Source organism: Hemitrygon akajei, chromosome 9, assembly GCF_048418815.1.
Source record: "Hemitrygon akajei chromosome 9, sHemAka1.3, whole genome shotgun sequence".
Lineage (NCBI taxonomy): Eukaryota > Metazoa > Chordata > Chondrichthyes > Myliobatiformes > Dasyatidae > Hemitrygon > Hemitrygon akajei.
The window spans coordinates 47,739,282-47,758,140 of NC_133132.1; the positions used below are offsets into that span (position 1 = coordinate 47,739,282).

The 18,859-nt window shown below is 55.9% G+C and overlaps 20 non-coding genes across 20 annotated transcripts; all 20 read left to right on the forward strand.

Annotated features, from left to right (window-relative positions):
- The first annotated feature begins 198 nt into the window (after positions 1–198).
- Positions 199–317, forward strand: LOC140733875 (5S ribosomal RNA). The gene has a single exon (XR_012100429.1). It is a non-coding gene; the product is annotated as a 5S ribosomal RNA (ribosomal RNA).
- A 624-nt stretch (positions 318–941) lies between these two features.
- trnai-aau (transfer RNA isoleucine (anticodon AAU)) lies at positions 942–1,015 on the forward strand. The gene has a single exon. It is a non-coding gene; the product is annotated as a tRNA-Ile (tRNA).
- Positions 1,016–1,860: 845 nt separating this feature from the next.
- Positions 1,861–1,979, forward strand: LOC140733877 (5S ribosomal RNA). The gene has a single exon (XR_012100431.1). It is a non-coding gene; the product is annotated as a 5S ribosomal RNA (ribosomal RNA).
- A 1,033-nt stretch (positions 1,980–3,012) lies between these two features.
- Positions 3,013–3,131, forward strand: LOC140733887 (5S ribosomal RNA). The gene has a single exon (XR_012100441.1). It is a non-coding gene; the product is annotated as a 5S ribosomal RNA (ribosomal RNA).
- Positions 3,132–3,656: 525 nt separating this feature from the next.
- trnai-aau (transfer RNA isoleucine (anticodon AAU)) lies at positions 3,657–3,730 on the forward strand. The gene has a single exon. It is a non-coding gene; the product is annotated as a tRNA-Ile (tRNA).
- Positions 3,731–4,574: 844 nt separating this feature from the next.
- LOC140733878 (5S ribosomal RNA) lies at positions 4,575–4,693 on the forward strand. Its single transcript, XR_012100432.1, has one exon. It is a non-coding gene; the product is annotated as a 5S ribosomal RNA (ribosomal RNA).
- A 1,050-nt stretch (positions 4,694–5,743) lies between these two features.
- On the forward strand, positions 5,744–5,862 carry LOC140733799 (5S ribosomal RNA). Its single transcript, XR_012100359.1, has one exon. It is a non-coding gene; the product is annotated as a 5S ribosomal RNA (ribosomal RNA).
- A 537-nt stretch (positions 5,863–6,399) lies between these two features.
- On the forward strand, positions 6,400–6,473 carry trnai-aau (transfer RNA isoleucine (anticodon AAU)). The gene has a single exon. It is a non-coding gene; the product is annotated as a tRNA-Ile (tRNA).
- An 844-nt stretch (positions 6,474–7,317) lies between these two features.
- Positions 7,318–7,436, forward strand: LOC140733879 (5S ribosomal RNA). Its single transcript, XR_012100433.1, has one exon. It is a non-coding gene; the product is annotated as a 5S ribosomal RNA (ribosomal RNA).
- A 1,059-nt stretch (positions 7,437–8,495) lies between these two features.
- On the forward strand, positions 8,496–8,614 carry LOC140733810 (5S ribosomal RNA). Its single transcript, XR_012100369.1, has one exon. It is a non-coding gene; the product is annotated as a 5S ribosomal RNA (ribosomal RNA).
- A 537-nt stretch (positions 8,615–9,151) lies between these two features.
- Positions 9,152–9,225, forward strand: trnai-aau (transfer RNA isoleucine (anticodon AAU)). Its single transcript has one exon. It is a non-coding gene; the product is annotated as a tRNA-Ile (tRNA).
- An 844-nt stretch (positions 9,226–10,069) lies between these two features.
- On the forward strand, positions 10,070–10,188 carry LOC140733880 (5S ribosomal RNA). Its single transcript, XR_012100434.1, has one exon. It is a non-coding gene; the product is annotated as a 5S ribosomal RNA (ribosomal RNA).
- Positions 10,189–11,195: 1,007 nt separating this feature from the next.
- On the forward strand, positions 11,196–11,314 carry LOC140733819 (5S ribosomal RNA). The gene has a single exon (XR_012100378.1). It is a non-coding gene; the product is annotated as a 5S ribosomal RNA (ribosomal RNA).
- A 525-nt stretch (positions 11,315–11,839) lies between these two features.
- Positions 11,840–11,913, forward strand: trnai-aau (transfer RNA isoleucine (anticodon AAU)). Its single transcript has one exon. It is a non-coding gene; the product is annotated as a tRNA-Ile (tRNA).
- An 844-nt stretch (positions 11,914–12,757) lies between these two features.
- LOC140733881 (5S ribosomal RNA) lies at positions 12,758–12,876 on the forward strand. The gene has a single exon (XR_012100435.1). It is a non-coding gene; the product is annotated as a 5S ribosomal RNA (ribosomal RNA).
- A 1,024-nt stretch (positions 12,877–13,900) lies between these two features.
- On the forward strand, positions 13,901–14,019 carry LOC140733830 (5S ribosomal RNA). Its single transcript, XR_012100385.1, has one exon. It is a non-coding gene; the product is annotated as a 5S ribosomal RNA (ribosomal RNA).
- A 937-nt stretch (positions 14,020–14,956) lies between these two features.
- LOC140733841 (5S ribosomal RNA) lies at positions 14,957–15,075 on the forward strand. The gene has a single exon (XR_012100397.1). It is a non-coding gene; the product is annotated as a 5S ribosomal RNA (ribosomal RNA).
- A 525-nt stretch (positions 15,076–15,600) lies between these two features.
- trnai-aau (transfer RNA isoleucine (anticodon AAU)) lies at positions 15,601–15,674 on the forward strand. Its single transcript has one exon. It is a non-coding gene; the product is annotated as a tRNA-Ile (tRNA).
- Positions 15,675–16,518: 844 nt separating this feature from the next.
- Positions 16,519–16,637, forward strand: LOC140733882 (5S ribosomal RNA). Its single transcript, XR_012100436.1, has one exon. It is a non-coding gene; the product is annotated as a 5S ribosomal RNA (ribosomal RNA).
- Positions 16,638–17,678: 1,041 nt separating this feature from the next.
- Positions 17,679–17,797, forward strand: LOC140733848 (5S ribosomal RNA). The gene has a single exon (XR_012100403.1). It is a non-coding gene; the product is annotated as a 5S ribosomal RNA (ribosomal RNA).
- The last annotated feature ends 1,062 nt before the right edge of the window (positions 17,798–18,859 follow it).

Genomic DNA, 18,859 nt, shown 5'->3' on the forward strand with positions numbered 1-18,859 from the left:
ATTGTGAGGAGAGGAGGGCAGGTGAAGGAGGAGAGGTGAAAAGGGGAGGGAAGAGGGGTGTAGGGTGTGAGTGAATGGGCTGTAAAGGGAAGGTAAGAGGCGAAGTCAGAGAAGTGGAGAAGAGAAGAGAGGAGAAGCGGCTGAGAAGTTGAGAGTGCAGGCATGCGGGTGAAGTAGTGTGAGGAGCAGTGTGCTGCTGCCTACGGCCATACTAGCCTGAAAACGCCCGATCTCGTCTGATCTCGGAAGCTAAGCAGGCTCAGGCCTGGTTAGTACTTGGATGGGAGACCGCCTGGGAATACCAGGTGCCGTAGGCTTTTGCTGCTCTCAGAAACTGTCCCCACTAGGAGGTGCCCTTACTTTCTCTCTCTCTCTCTCTCTCTCTCTCTCTCTCTCTCTCTCTCTCTCTCTCTCATCTCTCTCTCTCTCTCTCTCCCTCCCTCCCTCCCTCTCCCTCTCTCTCTCTCTCTCTCACACACACACACACACACACAGTACAGTCTCCGCACTCGGTTGGCCACACAGCTCAGAAACTCAGGCACCCTGCTCCTGCTGTTGGGGCACAAGTATCTGCTTTTCCTCAGCAGCCTACTACACTTACATACTGGCATCCTTCACTGACTCCTCCTTACAGCCGCGCTTCACAACTCTCCTACTGCCGCCTCTCACTCTCGTCCAGCCAAGCAAGCCGGCAGGCAGGCAGGCAGGCAGCAAGTGGCAAGGGCACAAGATGGCTTGCGCAAAGCGCCCATTCTCAGCTTGGGCTCAGCCTTTGCCATCTGAGCAGCCATCATCAATGGCCGCAGTTGCTTGCTGCCGCCAAGCCGCCTGGCCCAGTGTGGCACAAGCCGCTGTCAAAAGGCTGTGATGACTGAGACTGAGCAGCCCGTGTCTCTGCAGACCCTTGGACTGGCAGTGGGCACACGCACCCACCCAGGTGAGGACGGTTAGCTCAGTTGGTCAGAGCGTGGTGCTAATAACGCCAAGGTCGTGGGTTCCATCCCCATACTGTCCAAGCCACGCCTTTCCTTTAGCCGGGCGGCAGTCTGAGCATGCCTCTGCCTCTGCCTGCACTATCCTTTCGCCCAGCCACTGGCTGTCCAATATAGGACAGGGCTGAGAGAGTGCTCAAGCAGACAAGCAGGCACTTGGTGCCACTAGTCCGAAGCCAGCCGTCATTATCGCAGTCTGCAGGAGCATGAGACGTGGGAACTGAATGAATCAGGCCCATGAGAATTGGGCCGATGAATTATCCCACTGTCTCATTGCTGATCAAGCACTAATCACATACCCAGTGACATTGGCGTCCAATGAATGGTCCCACAAGCACCAGCCTCTGCTCAACGAACTACTCCTCAACATGTGTTCCGGCTGCGGCCTCTGCTGCTAGACAGCACCTCGATTGGAAACACCCGATCGCTCACCCGCATCCATCCTATGTCGGCCTTTCAATATTTGCTAGCTTTCGATGAGATGGAAGCTCGTACAGACGCAGGGCCACGAAACCAGCATTCCCAGTCTTCTGCCACGAGGCGATGAACTGTGCAACTTCGGAGGTCGCACTGAATCCGTGTTCAAGCGACAGAACGTCCTTGAAGATGCAGGAGGTCTGCAAAGGCGTGTCTCGCGTGCAGGTGGGCAAGGAAAAGACAGTGTGGTTGAATTGTGAGGAGAGGAGGGCAGGTGAAGGAGGAGAGGTGAAAAGGGGAGGGAAGAGGGGTGTAGGGTGTGAGTGAATGGGCTGTAAAGGGAAGGTAAGAGGCGAAGTCAGAGAAGTGGAGAAGAGAAGAGAGGAGAAGCGGCTGAGAAGTTGAGAGTGCAGGCATGCGGGTGAAGTAGTGTGAGGAGCAGTGTGCTGCTGCCTACGGCCATACTAGCCTGAAAACGCCCGATCTCGTCTGATCTCGGAAGCTAAGCAGGCTCAGGCCTGGTTAGTACTTGGATGGGAGACCGCCTGGGAATACCAGGTGCCGTAGGCTTTTGCTGCTCTCAGAAACTGTCCCCACTAGGAGGTGCCCTTACTTTCTCTCTCTCTCTCTCTCTCTCTCTCTCTCTCTCTCTCTCTCTCTCTCTCTCTCTCTCTCTCTCTCTCTCCCTCCCTCCCTCCCTCTCCCTCTCTCTCTCTCTCTCTCACACACACACACACACACACAGTACAGTCTCCGCACTCGGTTGGCCACACAGCTCAGAAACTCAGGCACCCTGCTCCTGCTGTTGGGGCACAAGTATCTGCTTTTCCTCAGCAGCCTACTACACTTACATACTGGCATCCTTCACTGACTCCTCCTTACAGCCGCGCTTCACAACTCTCCTACTGCCGCCTCTCACTCTCGTCCAGCCAAGCAAGCCGGCAGGCAGGCAGGCAGGCAGGCAGGCAGGCAGGCAGGCAGGCAGGCAGCAAGTGGCAAGGGCACAAGCTGTCTTGCGCAAAGCGCTCCTGCCTGCATCAGCATGAGACGTGGGAACTGATTGAATACGACCATAACACACATCTTAAATGGGCCGAAGAATAATCCCTCTCTCTTTGTTTGAAGCTGATCGAGAAGGAAAAGGCAGTGTGGTTGAAGAGGGCGTCAGCATGGCGAGGGTAAGGTGGTCTTAATGAGGTAGACTGGAGCGGCTGCGGCGTGTGCAGTAGTAGGCAGAAAGTAGAGTAAAGGGGAAAAAAGGGGAAGAGTGATGGGCGAATGCAGTGGCGGCCTGAGCAGTGAGAGAGGTGTGTGGGGGTAGAGGGGACGCGAGGGGTAAGAGGGCTGATGGTGAGGTGGTGGCTATTGTGAGCAGCAAGCAGTGCAGTGCGGTGGAGCAGAGTGAATTGTGAGGAGAGGAGAGCAGGTGAGGGAGGAGAGGTGAAAAGGGGAGGGAAGAGGGGCGTAGGGTGTGAGTGAATGGGCTGTAAAGGGAAGGTAAGAGGCGAAGGCAGAGAAATGGAGAAGAGAAGAGAGGAGCAGCGGTTGGGAAGTTGAGAGTGCAGGCATGCGGGTGAAGTAGTGTGTGGAGCAGTGTTCTGCTGCCTACGGCCATACTAGCCTGAAAACGCCCGATCCCGTCTGATCTCGGAAGCTAAGCAGGCTCAGGCCTGGTTAGTACTTGGATGGGAGACCGCCTGGGAATACCAGGTGCCGTAGGCTTTTGCTGCTCTCACCAACTGTCCCCACTAGGAGCTGCTCTCTCTTTTGCTCACTCTCTCTCACACTCACACACATACAGTACAATCTCCGTACTCCGTTGGCCACTCAGCTCACAAACTCAGGCACCCTGCTCCTGCTGTCAGGGCACAAGAATCTGCTTTTCCTCAGCAGCCTACTACACTTACATACTGGCATCCTTCACTGACTCCTCCTTACAGCCGCGCTTCACAACTCTCCTACTGCCGCCTCTCACTCTCGTCCAGCCAAGCAAGCCGGCAGGCAGGCAGGCAGGCAGCAAGTGGCAAGGGCACAAGATGGCTTGCGCAAAGCGCCCATTCTCAGCTTGGGCTCAGCCTTTGCCATCTGAGCAGCCATCATCAATGGCCGCAGTTGCTTGCTGCCGCCAAGCCGCCTGGCCCAGTGTGGCACAAGCCGCTGTCAAAAGGCTGTGATGACTGAGACTGAGCAGCCCGTGTCTCTGCAGACCCTTGGACTGGCAGTGGGCACACGCACCCACCCAGGTGAGGACGGTTAGCTCAGTTGGTCAGAGCGTGGTGCTAATAACGCCAAGGTCGTGGGTTCCATCCCCATACTGTCCAAGCCACGCCTTTCCTTTAGCCGGGCGGCAGTCTGAGCATGCCTCTGCCTCTGCCTGCACTATCCTTTCGCCCAGCCACTGGCTGTCCAATATAGGACAGGGCTGAGAGAGTGCTCAAGCAGACAAGCAGGCACTTGGTGCCACTAGTCCGAAGCCAGCCGTCATTATCGCAGTCTGCAGGAGCATGAGACGTGGGAACTGAATGAATCAGGCCCATGAGAATTGGGCCGATGAATTATCCCACTGTCTCATTGCTGATCAAGCACTAATCACATACCCAGTGACATTGGCGTCCAATGAATGGTCCCACAAGCACCAGCCTCTGCTCAACGAACTACTCCTCAACATGTGTTCCGGCTGCGGCCTCTGCTGCTAGACAGCACCTCGATTGGAAACACCCGATCGCTCACCGCATCCATCCTATGTCGGCCTTTCAATATTTGCTAGCTTTCGATGAGATGGAAGCTCGTACAGACGCAGGGCCACGAAACCAGCATTCCCAGTCTTCTGCCACGAGGCGATGAACTGTGCAACTTCGGAGGTCGCACTGAATCCGTGTTCAAGCGACAGAACGTCCTTGAAGATGCAGGAGGTCTGCAAAGGCGTGTCTCGCGTGCAGGTGGGCAAGGAAAAGACAGTGTGGTTGAATTGTGAGGAGAGGAGGGCAGGTGAAGGAGGAGAGGTGAAAAGGGGAGGGAAGAGGGGTGTAGGGTGTGAGTGAATGGGCTGTAAAGGGAAGGTAAGAGGCGAAGTCAGAGAAGTGGAGAAGAGAAGAGAGGAGAAGCGGCTGAGAAGTTGAGAGTGCAGGCATGCGGGTGAAGTAGTGTGAGGAGCAGTGTGCTGCTGCCTACGGCCATACTAGCCTGAAAACGCCCGATCTCGTCTGATCTCGGAAGCTAAGCAGGCTCAGGCCTGGTTAGTACTTGGATGGGAGACCGCCTGGGAATACCAGGTGCCGTAGGCTTTTGCTGCTCTCAGAAACTGTCCCCACTAGGAGGTGCCCTTACTTTCTCTCTCTCTCTCTCTCTCTCTCTCTCTCTCTCTCTCTCTCTCTCTCTCTCTCTCTCTCTCTCTCTCTCTCTCTCTCTCTCTCTCTCTCTCTCTCTATCTCTCCCTCCCTCCCTCCCTCCCTCCCTCTCTCTCTCACACACACACACACACACACACAGTACAGTCTCCGCACTCGGTTGGCCACACAGCTCAGAAACTCAGGCACCCTGCTCCTGCTGTTGGGGCACAAGTATCTGCTTTTCCTCAGCAGCCTACTACACTTACATACTGGCATCCTTCACTGACTCCTCCTTACAGCCGCGCTTCACAACTCTCCTACTGCCGCCTCTCACTCTCGTCCAGCCAAGCAAGCCGGCAGGCAGGCAGGCAGGCAGGCAGGCAGGCAGGCAGCAAGTGGCAAGGGCACAAGCTGGCTTGCGCAAAGCGCTCCTGCCTGCATCAGCATGAGACGTGGGAACTGATTGAATACGACCATAACACACATCTTAATGGGCCGAAGAATAATCCCTCTCTCTTTGTTTGAAGCTGATCGAGAAGGAAAAGGCAGTGTGGTTGAAGAGGGCGTCAGCATGGCGAGGGTAAGGTGGTCTTAATGAGGTAGACTGGAGCGGCTGCGGCGTGTGCAGTAGTAGGCAGAAAGTAGAGTAAAGGGGAAAAAAGGGGAAGAGTGATGGGCGAATGCAGTGGCGGCCTGAGCAGTGAGAGAGGTGTGTGGGGGTAGAGGGGACGCGAGGGGTAAGAGGGCTGATGGTGAGGTGGTGGCTATTGTGAGCAGCAAGCAGTGCAGTGCGGTGGAGCAGAGTGAATTGTGAGGAGAGGAGAGCAGGTGAGGGAGGAGAGGTGAAAAGGGGAGGGAAGAGGGGCGTAGGGTGTGAGTGAATGGGCTGTAAAGGGAAGGTAAGAGGCGAAGGCAGAGAAATGGAGAAGAGAAGAGAGGAGCAGCGGTTGGGAAGTTGAGAGTGCAGGCATGCGGGTGAAGTAGTGTGTGGAGCAGTGTTCTGCTGCCTACGGCCATACTAGCCTGAAAACGCCCGATCCCGTCTGATCTCGGAAGCTAAGCAGGCTCAGGCCTGGTTAGTACTTGGATGGGAGACCGCCTGGGAATACCAGGTGCCGTAGGCTTTTGCTGCTCTCACCAACTGTCCCCACTAGGAGCTGCTCTCTCTTTTGCTCACTCTCTCTCACACTCACACACATACAGTACAATCTCCGTACTCCGTTGGCCACTCAGCTCACAAACTCAGGCACCCTGCTCCTGCTGTCAGGGCACAAGAATCTGCTTTTCCTCAGCAGCCTACTACACTTACATACTGGCATCCTTCACTGACTCCTCCTTACAGCCGCGCTTCACAACTCTCCTACTGCCGCCTCTCACTCTCGTCCAGCCAAGCAAGCCGGCAGGCAGGCAGGCAGGCAGGCAGGCAGGCAGCAAGTGGCAAGGGCACAAGATGGCTTGCGCAAAGCGCCCATTCTCAGCTTGGGCTCAGCCTTTGCCATCTGAGCAGCCATCATCAATGGCCGCAGTTGCTTGCTGCCGCCAAGCCGCCTGGCCCAGTGTGGCACAAGCCGCTGTCAAAAGGCTGTGATGACTGAGACTGAGCAGCCCGTGTCTCTGCAGACCCTTGGACTGGCAGTGGGCACACGCACCCACCCAGGTGAGGACGGTTAGCTCAGTTGGTCAGAGCGTGGTGCTAATAACGCCAAGGTCGTGGGTTCGATCCCCATACTGTCCAAGCCACGCCTTTCCTTCAGCCGGGCGGCAGTCTGAGCATGCCTCTGCCTCTGCCTGCACTATCCTTTCGCCCAGCCACTGGCTGTCCAATATAGGACAGGGCTGAGAGAGTGCTCAAGCAGACAAGCAGGCACTTGGTGCCACTAGTCCGAAGCCAGCCGTCATTATCGCAGTCTGCAGGAGCATGAGACGTGGGAACTGAATGAATCAGGCCCATGAGAATTGGGCCGATGAATTATCCCACTGTCTCATTGCTGATCAAGCACTAATCACATACCCAGTGACATTGGCGTCCAATGAATGGTCCCACAAGCACCAGCCTCTGCTCAACGAACTACTCCTCAACATGTGTTCCGGCTGCGGCCTCTGCTGCTAGACAGCACCTCGATTGGAAACACCCGATCGCTCACCGCATCCATCCTATGTCGGCCTTTCAATATTTGCTAGCTTTCGATGAGATGGAAGCTCGTACAGACGCAGGGCCACGAAACCAGCATTCCCAGTCTTCTGCCACGAGGCGATGAACTGTGCAACTTCGGAGGTCGCACTGAATCCGTGTTCAAGCGACAGAACGTCCTTGAAGATGCAGGAGGTCTGCAAAGGCGTGTCTCGCGTGCAGGTGGGCAAGGAAAAGACAGTGTGGTTGAATTGTGAGGAGAGGAGGGCAGGTGAAGGAGGAGAGGTGAAAAGGGGAGGGAAGAGGGGTGTAGGGTGTGAGTGAATGGGCTGTAAAGGGAAGGTAAGAGGCGAAGTCAGAGAAGTGGAGAAGAGAAGAGAGGAGAAGCGGCTGAGAAGTTGAGAGTGCAGGCATGCGGGTGAAGTAGTGTGAGGAGCAGTGTGCTGCTGCCTACGGCCATACTAGCCTGAAAACGCCCGATCTCGTCTGATCTCGGAAGCTAAGCAGGCTCAGGCCTGGTTAGTACTTGGATGGGAGACCGCCTGGGAATACCAGGTGCCGTAGGCTTTTGCTGCTCTCAGAAACTGTCCCCACTAGGAGGTGCCCTTACTTTCTCTCTCTCTCTCTCTCTCTCTCTCTCTCTCTCTCTCTCTCTCTCTCTCTCTCTCTCTCTCTCTCTCTCTCTCTCTCTCTCTCTCCCTCCCTCCCTCCCTCCCTCCCTCCCTCCCTCTCCCTCTCTCTCTCTCTCTCTCACACACACACACACACACACACAGTACAGTCTCCGCACTCGGTTGGCCACACAGCTCAGAAACTCAGGCACCCTGCTCCTGCTGTTGGGGCACAAGTATCTGCTTTTCCTCAGCAGCCTACTACACTTACATACTGGCATCCTTCACTGACTCCTCCTTACAGCCGCGCTTCACAACTCTCCTACTGCCGCCTCTCACTCTCGTCCAGCCAAGCAAGCCGGCAGGCAGGCAGGCAGGCAGGCAGGCAGGCAGGCAGGCAGCAAGTGGCAAGGGCACAAGCTGGCTTGCGCAAAGCGCTCCTGCCTGCATCAGCATGAGACGTGGGAACTGATTGAATACGACCATAACACACATCTTAAATGGGCCGAAGAATAATCCCTCTCTCTTTGTTTGAAGCTGATCGAGAAGGAAAAGGCAGTGTGGTTGAAGAGGGCGTCAGCATGGCGAGGGTAAGGTGGTCTTAATGAGGTAGACTGGAGCGGCTGCGGCGTGTGCAGTAGTAGGCAGAAAGTAGAGTAAAGGGGAAAAAAGGGGAAGAGTGATGGGCGAATGCAGTGGCGGCCTGAGCAGTGAGAGAGGTGTGTGGGGGTAGAGGGGACGCGAGGGGTAAGAGGGCTGATGGTGAGGTGGTGGCTATTGTGAGCAGCAAGCAGTGCAGTGCGGTGGAGCAGAGTGAATTGTGAGGAGAGGAGAGCAGGTGAGGGAGGAGAGGTGAAAAGGGGAGGGAAGAGGGGCGTAGGGTGTGAGTGAATGGGCTGTAAAGGGAAGGTAAGAGGCGAAGGCAGAGAAATGGAGAAGAGAAGAGAGGAGCAGCGGTTGGGAAGTTGAGAGTGCAGGCATGCGGGTGAAGTAGTGTGTGGAGCAGTGTTCTGCTGCCTACGGCCATACTAGCCTGAAAACGCCCGATCCCGTCTGATCTCGGAAGCTAAGCAGGCTCAGGCCTGGTTAGTACTTGGATGGGAGACCGCCTGGGAATACCAGGTGCCGTAGGCTTTTGCTGCTCTCACCAACTGTCCCCACTAGGAGCTGCTCTCTCTTTTGCTCACTCTCTCTCACACTCACACACATACAGTACAATCTCCGTACTCCGTTGGCCACTCAGCTCACAAACTCAGGCACCCTGCTCCTGCTGTCAGGGCACAAGAATCTGCTTTTCCTCAGCAGCCTACTACACTTACATACTGTCATCCTTCACTGACTCCTACTTACAGCCGCGCTTCACAACTCTCCTACTGCCGCCTCTCACTCTCGTCCAGCCAAGCAAGCCGGCAGGCAGGCAGGCAGGCAGGCAGGCAGGCAGCAAGTGGCAAGGGCACAAGATGGCTTGCGCAAAGCGCCCATTCTCAGCTTGGGCTCAGCCTTTGCCATCTGAGCAGCCATCATCAATGGCCGCAGTTGCTTGCTGCCGCCAAGCCGCCTGGCCCAGTGTGGCACAAGCCGCTGTCAAAAGGCTGTGATGACTGAGACTGAGCAGCCCGTGTCTCTGCAGACCCTTGGACTGGCAGTGGGCACACGCACCCACCCAGGTGAGGACGGTTAGCTCAGTTGGTCAGAGCGTGGTGCTAATAACGCCAAGGTCGTGGGTTCGATCCCCATACTGTCCAAGCCACGCCTTTCCTTCAGCCGGGCGGCAGTCTGAGCATGCCTCTGCCTCTGCCTGCACTATCCTTTCGCCCAGCCACTGGCTGTCCAATATAGGACAGGGCTGAGAGAGTGCTCAAGCAGACAAGCAGGCACTTGGTGCCACTAGTCCGAAGCCAGCCGTCATTATCGCAGTCTGCAGGAGCATGAGACGTGGGAACTGAATGAATCAGGCCCATGAGAATTGGGCCGATGAATTATCCCACTGTCTCATTGCTGATCAAGCACTAATCACATACCCAGTGACATTGGCGTCCAATGAATGGTCCCACAAGCACCAGCCTCTGCTCAACGAACTACTCCTCAACATGTGTTCCGGCTGCGGCCTCTGCTGCTAGACAGCACCTCGATTGGAAACACCCGATCGCTCACCGCATCCATCCTATGTCGGCCTTTCAATATTTGCTAGCTTTCGATGAGATGGAAGCTCGTACAGACGCAGGGCCACGAAACCAGCATTCCCAGTCTTCTGCCACGAGGCGATGAACTGTGCAACTTCGGAGGTCGCACTGAATCCGTGTTCAAGCGACAGAACGTCCTTGAAGATGCAGGAGGTCTGCAAAGGCGTGTCTCGCGTGCAGGTGGGCAAGGAAAAGACAGTGTGGTTGAATTGTGAGGAGAGGAGGGCAGGTGAAGGAGGAGAGGTGAAAAGGGGAGGGAAGAGGGGTGTAGGGTGTGAGTGAATGGGCTGTAAAGGGAAGGTAAGAGGCGAAGTCAGAGAAGTGGAGAAGAGAAGAGAGGAGAAGCGGCTGAGAAGTTGAGAGTGCAGGCATGCGGGTGAAGTAGTGTGAGGAGCAGTGTGCTGCTGCCTACGGCCATACTAGCCTGAAAACGCCCGATCTCGTCTGATCTCGGAAGCTAAGCAGGCTCAGGCCTGGTTAGTACTTGGATGGGAGACCGCCTGGGAATACCAGGTGCCGTAGGCTTTTGCTGCTCTCAGAAACTGTCCCCACTAGGAGGTGCCCTTACTTTCTCTCTCTCTCTCTCTCTCTCTCTCTCTCTCTCTCTCTCTCTCTCCCTCCCTCCCTCCCTCCCTCCCTCCCTCTCTCTCTCTCTCTCACACACACACACACAGTACAGTCTCCGCACTCGGTTGGCCACACAGCTCAGAAACTCAGGCACCCTGCTCCTGCTGTTGGGGCACAAGTATCTGCTTTTCCTCAGCAGCCTACTACACTTACATACTGGCATCCTTCACTGACTCCTCCTTACAGCCGCGCTTCACAACTCTCCTACTGCCGCCTCTCACTCTCGTCCAGCCAAGCAAGCCGGCAGGCAGGCAGGCAGGCAGGCAGGCAGGCAGGCAGGCAGGCAGGCAGCAAGTGGCAAGGGCACAAGCTGGCTTGCGCAAAGCGCTCCTGCCTGCATCAGCATGAGACGTGGGAACTGATTGAATACGACCATAACACACATCTTAAATGGGCCGAAGAATAATCCCTCTCTCTTTGTTTGAAGCTGATCGAGAAGGAAAAGGCAGTGTGGTTGAAGAGGGCGTCAGCATGGCGAGGGTAAGGTGGTCTTAATGAGGTAGACTGGAGCGGCTGCGGCGTGTGCAGTAGTAGGCAGAAAGTAGAGTAAAGGGGAAAAAAGGGGAAGAGTGATGGGCGAATGCAGTGGCGGCCTGAGCAGTGAGAGAGGTGTGTGGGGGTAGAGGGGACGCGAGGGGTAAGAGGGCTGATGGTGAGGTGGTGGCTATTGTGAGCAGCAAGCAGTGCAGTGCGGTGGAGCAGAGTGAATTGTGAGGAGAGGAGAGCAGGTGAGGGAGGAGAGGTGAAAAGGGGAGGGAAGAGGGGCGTAGGGTGTGAGTGAATGGGCTGTAAAGGGAAGGTAAGAGGCGAAGGCAGAGAAATGGAGAAGAGAAGAGAGGAGCAGCGGTTGGGAAGTTGAGAGTGCAGGCATGCGGGTGAAGTAGTGTGTGGAGCAGTGTTCTGCTGCCTACGGCCATACTAGCCTGAAAACGCCCGATCCCGTCTGATCTCGGAAGCTAAGCAGGCTCAGGCCTGGTTAGTACTTGGATGGGAGACCGCCTGGGAATACCAGGTGCCGTAGGCTTTTGCTGCTCTCACCAACTGTCCCCACTAGGAGCTGCTCTCTCTTTTGCTCACTCTCTCTCACACTCACACACATACAGTACAATCTCCGTACTCCGTTGGCCACTCAGCTCACAAACTCAGGCACCCTGCTCCTGCTGTCAGGGCACAAGAATCTGCTTTTCCTCAGCAGCCTACTACACTTACATACTGGCATCCTTCACTGACTCCTCCTTACAGCCGCGCTTCACAACTCTCCTACTGCCGCCTCTCACTCTCGTCCAGCCAAGCAAGCCGGCAGGCAGGCAGGCAGGCAGCAAGTGGCAAGGGCACAAGATGGCTTGCGCAAAGCGCCCATTCTCAGCTTGGGCTCAGCCTTTGCCATCTGAGCAGCCATCATCAATGGCCGCAGTTGCTTGCTGCCGCCAAGCCGCCTGGCCCAGTGTGGCACAAGCCGCTGTCAAAAGGCTGTGATGACTGAGACTGAGCAGCCCGTGTCTCTGCAGACCCTTGGACTGGCAGTGGGCACACGCACCCACCCAGGTGAGGACGGTTAGCTCAGTTGGTCAGAGCGTGGTGCTAATAACGCCAAGGTCGTGGGTTCGATCCCCATACTGTCCAAGCCACGCCTTTCCTTTAGCCGGGCGGCAGTCTGAGCATGCCTCTGCCTCTGCCTGCACTATCCTTTCGCCCAGCCACTGGCTGTCCAATATAGGACAGGGCTGAGAGAGTGCTCAAGCAGACAAGCAGGCACTTGGTGCCACTAGTCCGAAGCCAGCCGTCATTATCGCAGTCTGCAGGAGCATGAGACGTGGGAACTGAATGAATCAGGCCCATGAGAATTGGGCCGATGAATTATCCCACTGTCTCATTGCTGATCAAGCACTAATCACATACCCAGTGACATTGGCGTCCAATGAATGGTCCCACAAGCACCAGCCTCTGCTCAACGAACTACTCCTCAACATGTGTTCCGGCTGCGGCCTCTGCTGCTAGACAGCACCTCGATTGGAAACACCCGATCGCTCACCGCATCCATCCTATGTCGGCCTTTCAATATTTGCTAGCTTTCGATGAGATGGAAGCTCGTACAGACGCAGGGCCACGAAACCAGCATTCCCAGTCTTCTGCCACGAGGCGATGAACTGTGCAACTTCGGAGGTCGCACTGAATCCGTGTTCAAGCGACAGAACGTCCTTGAAGATGCAGGAGGTCTGCAAAGGCGTGTCTCGCGTGCAGGTGGGCAAGGAAAAGACAGTGTGGTTGAATTGTGAGGAGAGGAGGGCAGGTGAAGGAGGAGAGGTGAAAAGGGGAGGGAAGAGGGGTGTAGGGTGTGAGTGAATGGGCTGTAAAGGGAAGGTAAGAGGCGAAGTCAGAGAAGTGGAGAAGAGAAGAGAGGAGAAGCGGCTGAGAAGTTGAGAGTGCAGGCATGCGGGTGAAGTAGTGTGAGGAGCAGTGTGCTGCTGCCTACGGCCATACTAGCCTGAAAACGCCCGATCTCGTCTGATCTCGGAAGCTAAGCAGGCTCAGGCCTGGTTAGTACTTGGATGGGAGACCGCCTGGGAATACCAGGTGCCGTAGGCTTTTGCTGCTCTCAGAAACTGTCCCCACTAGGAGGTGCCCTTACTTTCTCTCTCTCTCTCTCTCTCTCTCTCTCTCTCTCTCTCTCTCTCTCTCTCTCTCTCTCTCTCTCTCTCCCTCCCTCCCTCCCTCCCTCCCTCCCTCTCCCTCTCTCTCTCTCTCTCTCACACACACACACACACACACAGTACAGTCTCCGCACTCGGTTGGCCACACAGCTCAGAAACTCAGGCACCCTGCTCCTGCTGTTGGGGCACAAGTATCTGCTTTTCCTCAGCAGCCTACTACACTTACATACTGGCATCCTTCACTGACTCCTCCTTACAGCCGCGCTTCGCAACTCTCCTACTGCCGCCTCTCACTCTCGTCCAGCCAAGCAAGCCGGCAGGCAGGCAGGCAGGCAGGCAGGCAGCAAGTGGCAAGGGCAGAAGCTGTCTTGCGCAAAGCGCTCCTGCCTGCATCAGCATGAGACGTGGGAACTGATTGAATACGACCATAACACACATCTTAAATGGGCCGAAGAATAATCCCTCTCTCTTTGTTTGAAGCTGATCGAGAAGGAAAAGGCAGTGTGGTTGAAGAGGGCGTCAGCATGGCGAGGGTAAGGTGGTCTTAATGAGGTAGACTGGAGCGGCTGCGGCGTGTGCCGTAGTAGGCAGAAAGTAGAGTAAAGGGGAAAAAAAGGGGAAGAGTGATGGGCGAATGCAGTGGCGGCCTGGGCAGTGAGAGAGGTGTGTGGGGGTAGAGGGGACGCGAGGGGTAAGAGGGCTGATGGTGAGGTGGTGGCTATTGTGAGCAGCAAGCAGTGCAGTGCGGTGGAGCAGAGTGAATTGTGAGGAGAGGAGGGCAGGTGAGGGAGGAGAGGTGAAAAGGGGAGGGAAGAGGGGCGTAGGGTGTGAGTGAATGGGCTGTAAAGGGAAGGTAAGAGGCGAAGGCAGAGAAATGGAGAAGAGAAGAGAGGAGCAGCGGTTGGGAAGTTGAGAGTGCAGGCATGCGGGTGAAGTAGTGTGTGGAGCAGTGTTCTGCTGCCTACGGCCATACTAGCCTGAAAACGCCCGATCCCGTCTGATCTCGGAAGCTAAGCAGGCTCAGGCCTGGTTAGTACTTGGATGGGAGACCGCCTGGGAATACCAGGTGCCGTAGGCTTTTGCTGCTCTCACCAACTGTCCCCACTAGGAGCTGCTCTCTCTTTTGCTCACTCTCTCTCTCTCACACACACACACATACAGTACAATCTCCGTACTCCGTTGGCCACTCAGCTCACAAACTCAGGCACCCTGCTCCTGCTGTCAGGGCACAAGAATCTGCTTTTCCTCAGCAGCCTACTACACTTACATACTGGCATCCTTCACTGACTCCTCCTTACAGCCGCGCTTCACAACTCTCCTACTGCCGCCTCTCACTCTCGTCCAGCCAAGCAAGCCGGCAGGAAGGCAGGAAGGCAGGCAGGCAGGCAGGCAGGCAGGCAGCAAGTGGCAAGGGCACAAGCTGTCTTGCGCAAAGCGCTCCTGCCTGCATCAGCATGAGACGTGGGAACTGATTGAATACGACCATAACACACATCTTAAATGGGCCGAAGAATAATCCCTCTCTCTTTGTTTGAAGCTGATCGAGAAGGAAAAGGCAGTGTGGTTGAAGAGGGCGTCAGCATGGCGAGGGTAAGGTGGTCTTAATGAGGTAGACTGGAGCGGCTGCGGCGTGTGCAGTAGTAGGCAGAAAGTAGAGTAAAGGGGAAAAAAGGGGAAGAGTGATGGGCGAATGCAGTGGCGGCCTGAGCAGTGAGAGAGGTGTGTGGGGGTAGAGGGGACGCGAGGGGTAAGAGGGCTGATGGTGAGGTGGTGGCTATTGTGAGCAGCAAGCAGTGCAGTGCGGTGGAGCAGAGTGAATTGTGAGGAGAGGAGAGCAGGTGAGGGAGGAGAGGTGAAAAGGGGAGGGAAGAGGGGCGTAGGGTGTGAGTGAATGGGCTGTAAAGGGAAGGTAAGAGGCGAAGGCAGAGAAATGGAGAAGAGAAGAGAGGAGCAGCGGTTGGGAAGTTGAGAGTGCAGGCATGCGGGTGAAGTAGTGTGTGGAGCAGTGTTCTGCTGCCTACGGCCATACTAGCCTGAAAACGCCCGATCCCGTCTGATCTCGGAAGCTAAGCAGGCTCAGGCCTGGTTAGTACTTGGATGGGAGACCGCCTGGGAATACCAGGTGCCGTAGGCTTTTGCTGCTCTCACCAACTGTCCCCACTAGGAGCTGCTCTCTCTTTTGCTCACTCTCTCTCACACTCACACACATACAGTACAATCTCCGTACTCCGTTGGCCACTCAGCTCACAAACTCAGGCACCCTGCTCCTGCTGTCAGGGCACAAGAATCTGCTTTTCCTCAGCAGCCTACTACACTTACATACTGGCATCCTTCACTGACTCCTCCTTACAGCCGCGCTTCACAACTCTCCTACTGCCGCCTCTCACTCTCGTCCAGCCAAGCAAGCCGGCAGGCAGGCAGGCAGGCAGCAAGTGGCAAGGGCACAAGATGGCTTGCGCAAAGCGCCCATTCTCAGCTTGGGCTCAGCCTTTGCCATCTGAGCAGCCATCATCAATGGCCGCAGTTGCTTGCTGCCGCCAAGCCGCCTGGCCCAGTGTGGCACAAGCCGCTGTCAAAAGGCTGTGATGACTGAGACTGAGCAGCCCGTGTCTCTGCAGACCCTTGGACTGGCAGTGGGCACACGCACCCACCCAGGTGAGGACGGTTAGCTCAGTTGGTCAGAGCGTGGTGCTAATAACGCCAAGGTCGTGGGTTCGATCCCCATACTGTCCAAGCCACGCCTTTCCTTTAGCCGGGCGGCAGTCTGAGCATGCCTCTGCCTCTGCCTGCACTATCCTTTCGCCCAGCCACTGGCTGTCCAATATAGGACAGGGCTGAGAGAGTGCTCAAGCAGACAAGCAGGCACTTGGTGCCACTAGTCCGAAGCCAGCCGTCATTATCGCAGTCTGCAGGAGCATGAGACGTGGGAACTGAATGAATCAGGCCCATGAGAATTGGGCCGATGAATTATCCCACTGTCTCATTGCTGATCAAGCACTAATCACATACCCAGTGACATTGGCGTCCAATGAATGGTCCCACAAGCACCAGCCTCTGCTCAACGAACTACTCCTCAACATGTGTTCCGGCTGCGGCCTCTGCTGCTAGACAGCACCTCGATTGGAAACACCCGATCGCTCACCGCATCCATCCTATGTCGGCCTTTCAATATTTGCTAGCTTTCGATGAGATGGAAGCTCGTACAGACGCAGGGCCACGAAACCAGCATTCCCAGTCTTCTGCCACGAGGCGATGAACTGTGCAACTTCGGAGGTCGCACTGAATCCGTGTTCAAGCGACAGAACGTCCTTGAAGATGCAGGAGGTCTGCAAAGGCGTGTCTCGCGTGCAGGTGGGCAAGGAAAAGACAGTGTGGTTGAATTGTGAGGAGAGGAGGGCAGGTGAAGGAGGAGAGGTGAAAAGGGGAGGGAAGAGGGGTGTAGGGTGTGAGTGAATGGGCTGTAAAGGGAAGGTAAGAGGCGAAGTCAGAGAAGTGGAGAAGAGAAGAGAGGAGAAGCGGCTGAGAAGTTGAGAGTGCAGGCATGCGGGTGAAGTAGTGTGAGGAGCAGTGTGCTGCTGCCTACGGCCATACTAGCCTGAAAACGCCCGATCTCGTCTGATCTCGGAAGCTAAGCAGGCTCAGGCCTGGTTAGTACTTGGATGGGAGACCGCCTGGGAATACCAGGTGCCGTAGGCTTTTGCTGCTCTCAGAAACTGTCCCCACTAGGAGGTGCCCTTACTTTCTCTCTCTCTCTCTCTCTCTCTCTCTCTCTCTCTCCTCTCTCTCTCTCTCTCTCTCTCTCTCCTCTCTCTCTCTCTCTCTCTCCCTCCCTCCCTCCCTCCCTCCCTCTCCCTCTCTCTCTCTCACACACACACACACACACACAGTACAGTCTCCGCACTCGGTTGGCCACACAGCTCAGAAACTCAGGCACCCTGCTCCTGCTGTTGGGGCACAAGTATCTGCTTTTCCTCAGCAGCCTACTACACTTACATACTGGCATCCTTCACTGACTCCTCCTTACAGCCGCGCTTCACAACTCTCCTACTGCCGCCTCTCACTCTCGTCCAGCCAAGCAAGCCGGCAGGCAGGCAGGCAGGCAGGCAGGCAGGCAGGCAGGCAGCAAGTGGCAAGGGCACAAGCTGGCTTGCGCAAAGCGCTCCTGCCTGCATCAGCATGAGACGTGGGAACTGATTGAATACGACCATAACACACATCTTAAATGGGCCGAAGAATAATCCCTCTCTCTTTGTTTGAAGCTGATCGAGAAGGAAAAGGCAGTGTGGTTGAAGAGGGCGTCAGCATGGCGAGGGTAAGGTGGTCTTAATGAGGTAGACTGGAGCGGCTGCGGCGTGTGCAGTAGTAGGCAGAAAGTAGAGTAAAGGGGAAAAAAGGGGAAGAGTGATGGGCGAATGCAGTGGCGGCCTGAGCAGTGAGAGAGGTGTGTGGGGGTAGAGGGGACGCGAGGGGTAAGAGGGCTGATGGTGAGGTGGTGGCTATTGTGAGCAGCAAGCAGTGCAGTGCGGTGGAGCAGAGTGAATTGTGAGGAGAGGAGAGCAGGTGAGGGAGGAGAGGTGAAAAGGGGAGGGAAGAGGGGCGTAGGGTGTGAGTGAATGGGCTGTAAAGGGAAGGTAAGAGGCGAAGGCAGAGAAATGGAGAAGAGAAGAGAGGAGCAGCGGTTGGGAAGTTGAGAGTGCAGGCATGCGGGTGAAGTAGTGTGTGGAGCAGTGTTCTGCTGCCTACGGCCATACTAGCCTGAAAACGCCCGATCCCGTCTGATCTCGGAAGCTAAGCAGGCTCAGGCCTGGTTAGTACTTGGATGGGAGACCGCCTGGGAATACCAGGTGCCGTAGGCTTTTGCTGCTCTCACCAACTGTCCCCACTAGGAGCTGCTCTCTCTTTTGCTCACTCTCTCTCACACTCACACACATACAGTACAATCTCCGTACTCCGTTGGCCACTCAGCTCACAAACTCAGGCACCCTGCTCCTGCTGACAGGGCACAAGAATCTGCTTTTCCTCAGCAGCCTACTACACTTACATACTGGCATCCTTCACTGACTCCTCCTTACAGCCGCGCTTCACAACTCTCCTACTGCCGCCTCTCACTCTCGTCCAGCCAAGCAAGCGGCAGGCAGGCAGGCAGGCAGCAAGTGGCAAGGGCACAAGATGGCTTGCGCAAAGCGCCCATTCTCAGCTTGGGCTCAGCCTTTGCCATCTGAGCAGCCATCATCAATGGCCGCAGTTGCTTGCTGCCGCCAAGCCGCCTGGCCCAGTGTGGCACAAGCCGCTGTCAAAAGGCTGTGATGACTGAGACTGAGCAGCCCGTGTCTCTGCAGACCCTTGGACTGGCAGTGGGCACACGCACCCACCCAGGTGAGGACGGTTAGCTCAGTTGGTCAGAGCGTGGTGCTATAACGCCAAGGTCGTGGGTTCCATCCCCATACTGTCCAAGCCACGCCTTTCCTTTAGCCGGGCGGCAGTCTGAGCATGCCTCTGCCTCTGCCTGCACTATCCTTTCGCCCAGCCACTGGCTGTCCAATATAGGACAGGGCTGAGAGAGTGCTCAAGCAGACAAGCAGGCACTTGGTGCCACTAGTCCGAAGCCAGCCGTCATTATCGCAGTCTGCAGGAGCATGAGACGTGGGAACTGAATGAATCAGGCCCATGAGAATTGGGCCGATGAATTATCCCACTGTCTCATTGCTGATCAAGCACTAATCACATACCCAGTGACATTGGCGTCCAATGAATGGTCCCACAAGCACCAGCCTCTGCTCAACGAACTACTCCTCAACATGTGTTCCGGCTGCGGCCTCTGCTGCTAGACAGCACCTCGATTGGAAACACCCGATCGCTCACCGCATCCATCCTATGTCGGCCTTTCAATATTTGCTAGCTTTCGATGAGATGGAAGC